General features: G+C 38.3%; 1 protein-coding gene across 2 annotated transcripts in view; it reads right to left on the reverse strand.

Moving 5' to 3' along the window:
• SORBS2 (sorbin and SH3 domain containing 2) overlaps nt 1-14,317 on the reverse strand; it is a 3,647,154-nt gene that overhangs the window by 3,400,474 nt on the left and 232,363 nt on the right. Inside the window, exon 3 of one of the 2 annotated variants that reach the window (XM_044062620.1) lies at nt 6,466-6,610. The gene's annotated coding sequence lies outside the window, so the exon portion shown is untranslated. Of the gene's footprint in view, nt 1-6,465; nt 6,714-14,317 lie in introns of those variants that run through there. The other variant, XM_044062621.1, reaches the window with a different exon arrangement.

A 14,317-nucleotide genomic window follows, 5' to 3' on the forward strand; every position in this document is an offset into this window, starting at 1 on the left:
GTTAACATATGACACAAGAGGGTTGTGTGATAATCATATGCCTAGGCGCATGTAATGCACAAGGCTGAAGCTCAAGTGTTCTTCCACACTTCCATACCTAAACACAAAGTTATCACACAGCAATCAACACCTATAAGTGCCAGAGCGGGTTGAGGAAAAATGGATATTTTGTGTCATAGCTTAGTAAAGTGCGTTTTAAGTTCTATTTTGAGTGTAACCCAGAATATGTTATCACTCTGCTTTAACATTATTAAGAAAGTACTGGGATTTTCCATGTAGTTAATTTTAAAATTTATAATGCAAATTCTATAAAAGCAGTTTCTTGAATATAGCTGTAAACAATGCATAATGTGTTGCTAACCACACGAACTACAAGCACAAAAATGAACAAATACAACAATCCAATCCAGGAATAAAAAACTAATTTAATACGTTCTAGCGCCTCGGCATATACTGCCTTCAATGGAATACGAACTCATATAAATCACACCTTATATACAATTCTTACTACAATTAAACAAGTAATTAAGCAATTAAACCAAATTAAAACTTTCCAATTACAGGAAACATTCATACCATCAGGATTTAAAGAGCCAAAGTTTAAAATAAGCAAAGCCTCTTTATATAGAAGCTTGCTTTTAACATCATAATAACTACATTTTTCTATATGTTCTAAAATAGTGCCCTGTGAACCTTCTGGGTTCCCATTATGATATTTTAAAAAATGTTGTGCAACTGGGCTTTCATATTTACAATGTTTTATATCTCTAACATGTTCTTGTAAACGAGACTTGAAAGCCCTTTTGCTTTCTCCTACATAAAACTTGTTACACGGGCACTTCAATGCATATACAACACATTCAGTAGTACAACAAAAATTTGATAAAACTTTAAATTTCCGTTCATTAATATATTGAAAGCTCAGTGTTACATACTGGCAAGAGATACATTTTCCACAAGGAATGGTACCTAAAACATGTAAACCATTCGATATGCTAAAACTTGGAATTTGAAACCTACTATGTACTAATCTGTCTTTTATACTACGTCCCTTCTTAAAAGAAAATGCTGGTTTAGAACATAAACCAGCAAATTCCTTAAATTTCAAAAGATAGCCCCAATATTGCTTAATAATTGGTACTATCATATCACTCAGTAAATCATATGTCATAACCATATACATTTTCTTTTGTTCCCTGAGGGGTTGTATATTATTCATCTTAGGACTTCTATTATTATGTATCTTATTTGTCATCTTAACCCTATCAAGTGCTTCTCTTACAAGATTTTCCTCATAAGCCCTGTTTATAAACATTGTTAAAGTTCTATTATACTCTATCTTCAAATCATTCTCACTATTAGAAAGACGTTTTATTCTCATAAATTCCTCATAGGGTAGTGATTTTAGTAAGCGCGGGGGGTAGAAACTGGAACCATGGAGAAATGATTAGCATCCTCGAATTTCCTATGTATAGAGGTAAAAATATCTCTACCATCTATCCCTTTTAGATTTATATCTGATAGAACTACCTGTTGACCACAGGCTGAAATTTCGAACATCAAACCAAACCTGTTCTTATTAAGTTTCTCCATAAATGCATCCACTTGACTTCTACCCCTTTACATAAAAAATAAGATTGTCTAGGTATCTATAATAACATACCTAGTAAATAATTCACCTTTATACAGATACCCATTTTCTAATAAGCCCATCATAATATTTGCACACATGGGTACATATGGAGCACCCATGGCTGTACCTTGTAATATTTGCATACATGGGTACATATGGAGCACCCATGGCCGTACCTTGTAATATTTGCACACATGGGTACATATGGAGCACCCATGGCCGTACCTTGTAATATTTGCACACATGGGTACATATGGAGCACCCATGGCCGTACCTTGTAATATTTGCACACATGGGCACATATGGAGCATCCATGGCCGTACCTTGTAATATTTGCACACATGGGTACATATGGAGCACCCATGGCTGTACCTTGTAATATTTGCACACATGGGTACATATGGAGCACCCATGGCTGTACCTTGTAATATTTGCACACATGGGTACATATGGAGCACCCATGGCTGTACCTTGTAACTGATGGTACAAGGTACCATTAAATTTAAACAGATTTTGTTTTAAACAAAAATCTATTAATTCTACAATGTACATGGATACTGGACTATTATCCAATGCATGTCTTAATGCCTCTATACCATATTTGTGTTTAATACTGGTACAGAGACTTTTGGCATCAATCACTAACCAAAACATGTTTTCTTCCCATTGGATATTTTTAATTTTCTTCATCAAATCAAACATATCTTGTATATATGATATTTGTTTTTTAACTATATTCAAAAAGTAATTATGTAAAAAAATGCCTATTTTATTTAGAAAATACTTACACACTGACACTATGGGTCTAACGGGAGGGGGGGGGTCAGTCATGTGTTTATGTAACTTCGGCAAGCAATAAAAGTTTGCCCTTTCACAACCTGTCGTGTCCAGCTTTTTCTCAATATTTGCATGTGAAAAATATCCTAATCTGTTGCCTTTCAGCAACAATTCATTATAATTCACAAGTGCTTGTTGGTAACATTCAGTGTTGACTACTTTATATACATTTGTGTCAGTAAGATGCATAATATGTCATAGTTTTGTACTTTTTGAATATAAATTTTATTCACCTAAAAAAAAAAACTATAGTATGAGCAGCAAACATGTTCTTTCCAATAAAAGTAAATTAGTTGATAAAATGAGCAGAATGAATGGATAAGTAATTTTGCATTGCTAGTAACAAACCTCATAAAGCATAAGAGGTTTTGTTGTGCTTTGTCTAAAATAAATAAGTATTAGCAAATCATCTTTAGATTATGAAGCTGCTTACAGGCATACTTTTTGACACTGTAGACATGCCTTATTTATTTTATATTTTATTGCTCAGTTTGCTTTTATACAAGACTGTCTGCCCCTGTGGTTAAAGTTTATTTGCTGAACTACGTAACGGTAAGAAATGATATGACTGTCCCTCAATTTATTTCACCCTCAGTGGTGCTTCTATAGGTACAGCACCCAGTTCTGTTTCTAAAACTATAAACATTAAAAGGCCTCACAAGGCTCAGGGAAAGCAATCTCTTATCACCTTACTTATGATTTGCTGTAAAAACAACTTCAGCCCCAAAAGCAGTTTGAAAGGGTGCTTGTTCATGTAAATGATCATCATAAGTGCTTTCATCACTGTAAACTTCTAGTTCTTATTTGTAAATATTGCTGTTCTTCCTTTGGCTTTTCCCGGTTAAGGGTCGCTACAGCGGAACTCCAGTCTGCTAATGATTGGCAGTCGATTCTTTACGGGTGCCGAGGTGCCAGCTCAATGCCCAACCTTCAACGAAGGCACACCCATTCTACGCATGTCTTTTGAACACCACTCGACCGTGGGGAGGACATGCAGACTCCACACAGAAGGTGCTCCAGCTGAGAATCGAATGGGAGAACCTCTTGCTGTGAGGCAACAATGCTCCAGTTGCACCACCGCGGCTTAGTTTGTATTTGAAAATATGAAAGTAAAAACTGAAGCAAGTACGAGTTTTTTCCACCATAATGTTAACATATACCTGGGAGTTCAGATTGCATTCATTTAAACCATTTGGCAGTTAGCACATACTATTAAGGCTATAAAGCTACTTCTTTAAGTCCAGAGTTTGGTGATTCTGTGCCAGACAGTGTCCCTGGCTAAGTCTGAGAAAGGTCCATGGAGGCAGTTCTCTACCCGATTAACAAGTACAGATTTCCATTGCTCCATTGTACCTTTAGTTTGCTTACTGTTGAAACAGATTAGATGGTGGATCATCTGTAGCTTCACATCAGCACCTTTCAGAGCTATTATTAGGAAATTTGAAATATATTTTTTTCTCATAACAGCCCATAACGCACTATAGTTTATCATGAAATAGTTAATGTTCTTACTTTGGTAGGAGAAGCAAGCATTAGGCGTAAAATGTGCACACTTGGTTTTGTATGGTAATTTCCATTAACAATTTAGAATACTTTATTTTACTTTATTTTTTATTTCTTTTCATTTTTGTTGTAATTTTAGTATGTCTGTTTATCAATGTGGCTATTTCTAATTTTAGATTGGAGTGGTTTAGACCAACTTCTCATTAGACATTTTACTTAGATTACTTTAAAAGAACCTATTTGTGGGCTGTTTTTTATTTACAAATACGGAATTAAGGGGTTGTTTTCCATCTTGAGTACTTTTAAGATATCACCAATATGCTTTAAAATCGAAGAACAGTCCAGTCTCACAGTCCTGTAGCCTAATGCATTGCTACTATATTGAAATTGTAAAACAATTTAAAAAAATCAGAGAGAGAGAGAGAGAGAGAGAAATATAAGTGTTCTTCATGGCATACTGAAGTGTACTCCAACACATATTAAACTGAGATTTTGTGAGCATCCTCATATGATGTATAGACATTTACATAACAGAACAGGGTCTTGTAGTTCTATCATGCTCTGGGATGCATTTCTTCATTCTGTTCTGTTGCAAAAAACTCAAAAGTACTGATTAATTGCAGTGGGCCCAATAAATCACTCAGAACATCTTATTTTTATGTCTGTGTTCACATTCTGATTAGGAGACCTGAGCAATACCAAGCCAGATGACTGAGCTTAGTTTTGGCAAATAATCCTTTCGAGTTTTTTTTTTCAGCTTGGCTACTACAGTTATGTGTTGATAAAAAATACAGTAGCCTTAACTGCTCTGGCTCATACTAATGTTGTAGCCACTTTATATGATGCTGCAGAGTATTGCATTGACAGGTACAGACAACAAATGATAAAAAACCCCAAACCTTTGTTGCAACTTTGTTGAAAGTGTACAGATAACTTTATATGGACGTCTGCTTAACTGTAATAAAATGCAGACTGCAGTCAGAAAACAAGAGTATAAATAACATCTGCAGATGCACTATAGTGATTGTAGCCAAGGGGTGTCTTTACTACATCTTTATCATGTACAATGCACATATCCTTTCAACTGCATACAGTTGTAGAGGATTATGAGTTTTACCAACAATGAAGCAAACAATTTTGTTTCAGTGAATTTTTTGTTCCTTTCAAAGCACTGAGCCTGGCGTACTCAGTTGAAATTTAAAAAAAAAAGCCTTACCATGCTTTTAAGAATAATCTGGAAATACAGAAAAAATGGAAAGAATGAAAGACAGAAAGCAAAGTTTGCAGTGCTTTCTTCTACTCCACTAACATTTAATACCGCATTTGTAGTGGTAACAAAAGCTCAGGGAGGAAGCCAAGTAACCTACTGAGAGAATGCTGCCGTTTGTTCTACTAGAATGTCAATGCTACCTTCAGAAATGTATCTGAAAAGCAAATCAGAATTCTTCGCCTCTCTTGGGAGCTCTTCCTTTCAGTACAACAAATACGCATATTCAAAAGCTATGTCTACCTTTCCCAGAGTCTCTACCTGTACTCTGTAGTTTCTTACATTTAGACTGAATGCTACCACAGAAAACACAAAGAGCCTTTCACTGTGTATAAACATGTGTTACTTAAGATTTTTCCCAAGTTGTTACAAGGAGCTTGAGTGCCATTAGGGATGAAAAGATGTTTTCTTATCACAGTCTTCCATTTAGCATATTACTGTGTACCTTTCAACTTGTTTTACAGCTGACCTGCTAACATATATTTGTGTAGGTAATAATAACATATTTCTATTAAATTATATGCTGTAGGACAGAAACACAGCTATCGTGGCTGAACTAGCTTCACTTCAGAAACATTTCAGTACCTTACTGCAAACATGCTACTCCAATACACAACATTACTATCCAGTCTCTTTGTATCAGGAATTCTTGCATTACAGATTTAAGTTGCCTTAGAGATGTATAATTAAAGAAAACTAAACATCCTATGTAATTGTATGCACAGTGGAGTGTCAGAAGAACAAATTAATGGTACACAAATTTGCCTTAGACCAAATTTTCATCAAGTTACTAACCCCACAGCCTCCAAATGATTATTGACAACACAAGGCTGCTTTATAGTATGTAAAGTATTAATTGACAGTAAGGAAGCTCTCTACTCTCTACTTAACTTTTTCCCTGACTTAAATCAGTGGTTTATAACAATGTATGATACCTAGCTGAAATCGACCATGCAACATAACAGCAGGTAAACTTCTTGGGGTAGACTCTGGAGTTCTGTAACATATTTTTTAAAAGCTGTTAACAATCAAGGTGCATTGTACTAATTCTGATTGCTTCACCATAAATTTGTAAGTAATGAGAGCTCAGCCTCCTACTGAGTTCCCTAAAGCAATGATTGAATTTCATAGCTGGCTTTAGTGCTACAAATATCCAAATTACCACGATCTTCTAACTTAGGAACACAGCTGTGAATATCAATAAAATAAAGAAGACAAACCCTACCAGCAAGGCTGCCTTGTTCTGCTTTTCAAGTTCAATATGCAGTAGCGTCCTTCCTTCTGTGTTTTGCCAGTTCTTTGATATCTGAAGGTTCTGATCCCACTTCAGAGTTCAGATACTAGCCAATTCCTGGTGTCTGGGGCACTGACTGAGAAAGAGAGAGAAAGTGTGTGAACAAGTGAATGAGAGAGGCAGAGAAAACATTACAAGCTCAGCTACTTCTGATACTGCTACTGATGTACAACCAGCTGATCTATTTTCAGTAGCACACCAGTTTGTCTACGAACATGATTAAAACAAAGTGCTAGACTCCAAAAGCTGCAAAGGAAACTCCCTACAAGGACTCTGTGAAAATCACAGAGTCTGATCCAAGAAAGTGCCAAAAGCATTGAAGGTCATTTACTGTCTTTTTCCTTTCTGAGAGCATATGGGAAATATTTAGTGAGGAAGAACAGTAAACATTATACACGCTGATACTCAAGGAACAGGCTTTCTGAAATATTACTCTTCCAGTGAACAGATATTGCTAAAAATTAATGACTGGATGAGCTCTGTGAAATCTTACAAACATATTTATTCAAATATTCTTCAGATCTTTAAACATTTATCATGTGAATTACAGCAATGAGTGCAATAAGGCCTCTTGACTACTAAAACTGTTCTCCTGATGCTAATTTCAGTTTGTGCAGGAATTTCAGTATCAACAAGTACTCTATTTTTAAATATTTTATTGCCCGAGGCTGTTGACAGCACTTGTCCGTCAGTGGAACTAGTACCTGCTTGGCCAAGTTGTTTAGTGGATATCCCACACCGTGTGGCACTACAGTTAAGACTAATGGACTGCTTACTTGTACTAAGTCATTAATTATGAAGGACAAGCTTTGCTGCAACCTTGGTAATCCCTTCAGGCATGTATGTACTGCCTCTGTATTACCGAATGTGAATTGCTGCCAAATTCCTTTGGACTGCGAATGACAAGAAGCCAGCAAGAATGAATGAAAACATCTATTGTCTGTCAGCTTCCTTCAGGAAGTGTCATGTGAGGCAAATTGACATAGTATTTTTTTTTTTTTTTTAAATCCCTGCTTAGCTAATGTCTAAAGTTTTTACAAAGTACCTCACATGGATGGAAAACAGTGTCACAATGAATTTACCCTTACTGCAATAATGATATATACTCCCAACTCAAAAAATTATTATAGAGTGTTTCAAGCAAACTGGAAATATGCATGTTTAGGAATGCCATTTATATGAATGCTCAAAGTGGGACATTTTTATGTAAATGTGTAATTTTGCAGAACAAACCATACCTGTAGCCAGTGCAAAGGACTTTCACTTTTTGTCAAAGTAAAATCCCACTTTAATTGTATTTGAACTGTTTTAGTTGACCCATATCATATTAAATGTGGTTAAGATTTAAAACTTTTACTTTATGCAACTATTAGAAGAAACTTAGGAAATATTTTCTATCTTAAAATCTCTGGACATTTGCCATTTTTAATATTTTTGCAGGATGGAACAGCCCAAACAGAGAGTACCCTGCATAAAGTGGTACAGGTGATAACACAATGTATGTTCCTGGTAGATCCATATGTACTATATTCGAAAAAATACCTATATGACAACAGTGGAGCATGAAAAGTGAGAATGAACTCTAATGCCACATTAAATTTGCCTTTTACCACTTGAGTGGGGAAGTCATACAAAAACATTACCTGTTCTTTTTTTTTTTTTTTTTTTGTCTCTGTAAATAAAGATAGCTCTTCCAATCAGTTTTATTTCAGGCATATAATAATTGCTTTAATGAACTAGCACAGATAATAAATCAGTCAGATTAATATCATCAGTAATATACAAATTGTTAGGCTACTGAATGCAAAAGTTATTCATACCCACATCTGCATAATAAACAACTGCATACTAACTTCTAAATAACCAAGACAATATAGCTCAGGTAATAACACTCCACAGAGTAACAATAAAAAGGGGTCTGTCCAGTTTATTTCATGCAGTATATCCATAGCACAGAAAACTATGCAGTTATAAAGCAAAACTAAAATATCAGATAATTCCACACATGTTGTTCACAGTCTTTTGATTAAACAAGTTTCTGTACTCCTCACAGTATGCTACCAAAGCACAATATATCACCTAAGCAATACTGGCCAAAAAGGAAAACTGGCAGTTTTGGTTAATAACCAAACGGGTAATCATACTTATCATATCATGTTTAACAGTACTGTATCTTACTGGGAGTACCACATCATCACAGTCTCCCCCTCCCATAGTGAATGTGCACCTCTAAAGTTTGGACCAGCAGTCAGATACCAAACACAAGCAGAAGAGAAGGAAAAGTCATCATTAAGAACATAGCTACTTTTGGAGTTTAAAAACACTTACATTAATTCTCAGGCACTGTTCAACACTGGTAATTGCTATTAGGGGTATATTCATCACACTGGCTGAAATTCCACCTCAGATTCATCTTACGTTCTTCTAAAAACATTACCTGTTCTACATAAGGAAAATGTGCATTCTTAGGGCATAGTTCCCGTCTTTATTAATTACACACCTTCTTAATGCAGGTAGTACTTTTAGTGTGTGACTCAAGCAGAAGTAAACTTAAGTCCCAGTCAGATAGCTTGCACTACTTGACTTTCAGCCATTCACTGTAATTTCTCTCATGGGGTGCCTGCGTAATTTACATAAGTTAATGACATAGCACAAAACATTGCACCCTGAAGCAGTCTTTGTTCTGCTTGCATCATTTCATATTGACTGAGTTCTAATTTTATACCTGGGTCATACATAACCAGTGGAGACTGTGCTGCGTGGTATATCCAGTCAGTAAACTAAACATACAAATATCAGAACCTGTTAGGAGTAAGAAATAAAAGGAAAAAGAGCTAAAGAAGAGTGCAGAGTGTAATAAAATCTTCGCCAAGTCCCTATTCACTTATTTGCCCCTCTGTATACTTCTGGAATTTGCTGGAAAGATCTTCTTTCACAGGGCAGTGTGTGATAATAAATGTTAGCATATAAATAATGTAACCATAACAAATATCGTACTGTGAAATCTATGCCTTACTAGAAAGGCTCACCCATACTCTACTACACTTTGCTGTGAGGGAAAGGTTCGTTTGCTTTTTATTTGTTCTATTACTTTATTGCCTTTTTCTATTTTGAATACTGTGATTTGTTTCATTTGCCTTGTGTTTTACTTGTATTCTGCTTTTAAACTGCATATTAAAACTTGAAAAGAGACCACAGCTCTGTCTCTTGTGAGTCAGGCAGAATTTTTTTCCCCACCCGGTTACTGTAGTGTTCTTAAACACCACTGTCTTTCTAGTTGCCTTCCCCTTATGTTAATTTGACCACATATCTCATTTCCTCTCTGTCTTTACTTGCTTGTGTGAGTAAGCACAAAATTATCATTTTGTGAAATCACTCCCCTTCAACTATTTAAATTTATTGGCCATCCTACTGTATTCCATAGTACCAGAAAACAAAAGTGACCACCCTCTTTCAGTCTATCTCGCTGTTTTAAAAATAGTGACTCTCCACTAAAACTTAACTTTTTAGACAGGTAAAACTTAAGTTACCTACTTTCACATCTAACTCCTTTAGTGCACACTGCAGTGTTTAGAATAAACCATTTTTTTCATCTTACTTTTAAGCATCCCTGTGACTAGCAATTGCTTTAAAAACCTGCTGGAAAGCACTAGGAACTCTTAAACTAATACAAGCACTCAACTCTCATTGTTAATAAGGAGAAATTAATTGTAAGCACTAAACAGCCTATAATTGCAGAGTACCTTGCTAAGGTAAGGGAAAACAGCTTTTGTACTTTACAAAAAAAAAAATCACCAAACCAGGCATGTCCAAGGGTCAGCTTCCGGTGATTTCTCCTGTCCACCTGGTGAATCTGGGCATACTGGGGCAATGCAGCAATTGCCTCATGTACACAGACAAACCTCTCTTCCTACCACCCAACACTACAACCTGCGAGAGATGCACTTACATAGCCAAACTGGAAGCAAAGCTCTCTCCACCCAAGATTGTGCTAGACAGTCAAGAGGAGAAGGTTAACACCTGCACTACACCTCAAGCAACACATAGCCCTTCTAAACCCACACCACCAACACCCACACATAGCAACACTAAACCCACATATGTGGAGTCCCTTAATAGTAACCTGCCCAAGCAACAAGGACCTCCAAAGCTGAAATGCAAACAGACACCAATCACAACCAAAGTGTCACATAGCTCACAACACCAGTGAACCCCAGTAGAACCAAGATGCTCTCCTCCAAAAAAAAGGAAGCCAATCTGGTGGTCCCTTGCCATAAACAAACTTTACAACAACAGCCCCTAAGACAAGACAATGTACCTAACACTTTAGTCATAGGTGACTCTATAGTCAGGCACACTGATGTTCCACTCACCAGGCTGAACAAGGAGAAAATTACAGTCAGCTGCCTGTCGGGTGCCAGGATCCGCCACATAACGCATGCACTCAAGTCACTCCATAACAAGTGCAAATATGACTCTGTTATTGTCCATGTTGGAGTGAATGACAGACGTACCTCCCTGGACTACATGAAAAGACATGGAAGAGCTCAAAGATCATGTGTCCCAGGCAGGTATGACCCTAGCCCTGTGTAGCATCCTGCCTTTGCCCAGAATGATACCACAGTATAAGGACAAAATGACTGACTTCAACAATTAGCTAAGCTTCTGGTGTCATTCAAAGGGGATCCGGTATCTGTCTGTCTGGGATGACATGATTGACACACCATGATGCTTTGCCAGAGATGGTCTGCACCTGTCGTCCCTGGGATTCAGGTTACTGGCTAAGGCTCTAGCCACCCATATAGTGCCCTTTTTAGGCAAAGTTGAAAGGACAAAACCACCACCGCAACAGGTACAAGCATGCAAAATCTGAAGGTAATGCTACTCAATGCTAGAAGTCTAAACCTCAAAATGCACTCTGTCGAGGCACTCCTAAAAATGGAGAACATCAATATCTGTGCAGTAACTGAGACCTGGTTCAAGGTTCCAGAGAGCACCCCTGCAATACCAGGCTACAACTCTTACCACACTTTTCGGCCACCAAACCAGGACCGAATCACTAAAGGTGGAGGAGTGTCCATATTCACCAAGAATATTCACAGCACCAGGCTAGTTGCCCAACACAATGCATCTGAAATTCTCCAGGTGGAACTAACACCAGGTAAGACTGCAATCCAAATTGCAGCTTGCTACAGATCCCCCACCATGCCCCAAGATTCTTACTACACCTTTCTAAACATACTGGAAAATATTAAGATACAAACACCCAATACTGGGGTGATTTCAACTACCCTGCCATTAACTGGGAAAACTACTCATGTACCAACACCTTTGCCCAGCTGTTCTTGGAATTCATAATTTCCAATGCCCAGCATCAACTAATCCTTAGACCCACCAGGGGCTCCAATATCCTAGACTCGGTCATTACCAACATGTGAGATAGATGCTCCACACCACTGGTCACCCCCTCATTGGTCAGGTCTGACCTTAAGCTAATCACCCTTGACATCCACATCCCACACCCACCCCCCAGTAAGGAAACCTATGTGAAAAACTTCTCCAAAGACAATTTCATGCTACTCAAGTCAGAAGTGACAAACTTCATGACACCCATGCAGATGGGAACTGAAGTTTGACTGCACTGTACAAGCACATCCACTCGTGCATGAATCGTGCCATCCCCAATAGAACCAAGATGCTCTCCTCCAAAAAAAGGAAGCCAATCTGGTGGTCCCTTGCCATAAACAAACTTTACAACAAAAGGAAGAAACTGTTGCAGTAAAGAGGAAAATCCCAGGATGCAAAAAACTCCCTTACCAGCCTCAGTAAGAAGCTGAGATCCCTCATAAAATCCTCCAAAGCTAGTTACGAAAATAAAAATTGCCAAAGATTCCAAAGACAACCACAAGGCATTCTATAGCTATGCCAAGAATCTAAATGGCAATGCTCAGATCGGCCAATATCCTGGCAGATCGATTCAGTGCAAACTTCACCCCCCTCTCACCCCCTAAAGGGCCCATCTCAATACCGAAAGATTGCCAAATTCTGGTAATAACAGCCACACAAGTAAAAAACACACTCTCCAAAGCTAATAATACAGCATCCATGGGACCAGATGACACCCCAGGCTGTGTACTGCATGAACTACAAAATGAAGTGGCACCTCACTTAAGTGTCATGTTTAATCATAGCCTCATCTCATGCTTCATGCCCACTGAGTGGCGCACAGCTACAGTTATCCCATTCCACAAGGGGGGTCAACCTTGGATCCTGGGAACTACTGCCCCATCAGTCTGACGAGCCTGATCTGCAAGACCATGGAACGTATTATCATGGAACTTATAAACAAAGACATTGGCAACCTTCAAACACTGGACCACACTCACTTTGGGTTCGTGAAGGGCCAATCTTGTCTCCTGAATCTGATTGACTTCTTCGAATCAGTCTTCAGAGCCATTGACAAGGGTAAGGTGGTCCACACAGCCTATTTGGACCTTGCCAAGGCCTTTGACACCATCCCCCACTCTAGAATCATAGATAAATTTACTAAGCTGGGCATTAATCCCTACATCACTCGATGAGTTGCCAACTGGCTTGCTGACAGAACCCACACTGTAAAAGTAGCCAACTCCAAATCCAGCTCCAGACAAGTGACAAGTGGTGTACCTCAGGGTTCAGTCCTGGGACCACTCTTGTTTGGCATCTACTTCTCTGAAGTACAAGCCAGCACTAAGGGACTCTGGCTAACAAAGTTCGCAGATGACTGCAAACTGGGAACCATTACTGAATCTGCAAATTATGTGGATATTCTACAAAAGGGCCTTACAGAAACAGATGCTTGGTGCCAGAGACATGGGCTCAGGCTCAGTTCCAGGAAATGTATAGTTATCCCGTTTGGGAAAAAATATGTACCCATGAATTACCACATAGGTGGCAGTACACTAAACACTGAAAGTGTGATGAGACTTAGGGACATAGGTGGACAGTGGTCTCACCTTCGATAACCACATCGCCTCAACAGTCAGAAAATCCTTTTATGTGGCACACCTCATTACTAAGGGCTTTTCATCCAGAAAAAAAGGAGGTCGTTGTCCCACTGTACTCATCCCTCATTAGACCCATTCTATAATTGGTCATTGTTCCATTGTACTTATCCCTCATTAGACCCATTATAGAATACAATGCCCTGTTTGGTATGTACCTCTCAAGACATCTGCAACAACTGGAAAGGCCGCAGAAATACCTCACTAAAAGAATGACAGGCCTAAAGCAGATGCCCTATGCTGGCCGTCTAAAAAAACTCCACCTATACTCTGTCACATATCGTCTACTAAGAGGCGATCTCTGCTTAACATACAAGGCCATGTCAAACCCAGAGCTGTTGGACATGCTACACTTAAAGAAATCCCAATCCCTCAGAGACACACACTCCAGGGATCTAAACCATGTCATCACAATGAACAAAACATGCTGGAGGGATAGGTTCCTGACCCAGAGACTCCCCAGACTCTGGAAGAGACTGCCCATACATGTCAATCAGAGTGCCTCTTTGGCCCTCTTCAAAAGGAACCTTTATGATTCGATGGGAGATAGGAAATTCACCTTGGGGACCATGTCAGTCGCCCTGCTAGACAGGGGTCCAGAGAAGTAAATAATGTGGGAAGAAATAGCCAGGGAATTGTTATGGCTAGGCTTGTATAGGCCCTAGGGCTGATAGCCTAGTACCAACCTATGAACCTATAAAGGCAAGCAGAAAATAAACAAAAAGTACAGTTGTGTACCT

Source organism: Protopterus annectens, chromosome 2.part1 (genome assembly GCF_019279795.1).
Source record: "Protopterus annectens isolate FY-2018-M chromosome 2.part1, PAN1.0, whole genome shotgun sequence".
Taxonomy (NCBI): domain Eukaryota; kingdom Metazoa; phylum Chordata; order Ceratodontiformes; family Protopteridae; genus Protopterus; species Protopterus annectens.